Consider the following 426-nt stretch of genomic DNA (forward strand, 5'->3'; position numbering starts at 1 on the left):
CTAAAAGGTCTTGTAGGTCTTCATAGAACCGTTCAACTTCAGCTTCTTCAGCATTACTGGTTGGGGCATAGACTTGGATTACTGTGATATTGAATGGTTTGCCTTGGAAACGAACAGAGATAATTTTGTCGTTTTTGAGACTGCATCCAAGTACTGCATTTTGGACTCTCTTGTTGACCATGATGGCCACTCCATTTCTTCTGAGGGATTCCTGCCCACAGTAGTAGATATAATGGTCATCTGAGTTAAATTCACCCATTCCAGTCCATTTCAGTTCGCTGATTCCTAGAATGTCGACATTCACTCTTGCCATCTCTTGTTTGACCACTTCCAATTTGCCTTGATTCATGGACCTGACATTCCAGGTTCCTATGCAATATTGCTCTTTACAGCATCGGACCTTGCTTCTATCACCAGTCACACCCA

The sequence above is a fragment of the Bison bison genome, unplaced genomic scaffold (assembly GCF_000754665.1).
Source record: "Bison bison bison isolate TAMUID 2011002044 unplaced genomic scaffold, Bison_UMD1.0 scf7180017864490, whole genome shotgun sequence".
NCBI classification, from domain to species: Eukaryota; Metazoa; Chordata; class Mammalia; order Artiodactyla; family Bovidae; genus Bison; species Bison bison.